A 524-nucleotide genomic window follows, 5' to 3' on the forward strand; every position below is an offset into this window, starting at 1 on the left:
ACGATGGAATTACTCACGCACGGCAGTGAGCATCATGAAATTGGTGATGGAGGATGGTTGATGATGACGACGGCGACGAATCCCCCTCTCCGGAGCCTCGAATGGACTCCAGATCAGCCCTCCCGAGAGGTTTTAGGGCTTGGCGGCGGCTCTGTATTGTAAAACGCGATGATTTATTCTCTCTGATTTTTTTCTCTCCGAAAGCAAATATATAGAGTTGGAGTTGGCGTCGGAGGGTTTCCAGGGGGCCCACGAGGTAGGGCGCGCCCCCTAGGGGGGCGCCTCCACCCTCGTGAGAAGGGTGTGGGCCCCCTGGTCTTCATATTTGGTGAGGATTTTTATTTTTATTTTTTCTAAGACCTCCTGTGGAGTTTCAGGTCATTCCGAGAATATTTGTTTTCTGCACATAAAACAACACCATGGTAATTCTGTTGAAAACATCGTCAGTCCGGGTTAGTTCCATTCAAATCATACAAGATAGAGTCCAAAACAAGGGCAAAAGTGTTTGGAAAAGTAGATACGAC

Source organism: Triticum dicoccoides, chromosome 1A, assembly GCF_002162155.2.
Source record: "Triticum dicoccoides isolate Atlit2015 ecotype Zavitan chromosome 1A, WEW_v2.0, whole genome shotgun sequence".
Taxonomy (NCBI): domain Eukaryota; kingdom Viridiplantae; phylum Streptophyta; class Magnoliopsida; order Poales; family Poaceae; genus Triticum; species Triticum dicoccoides.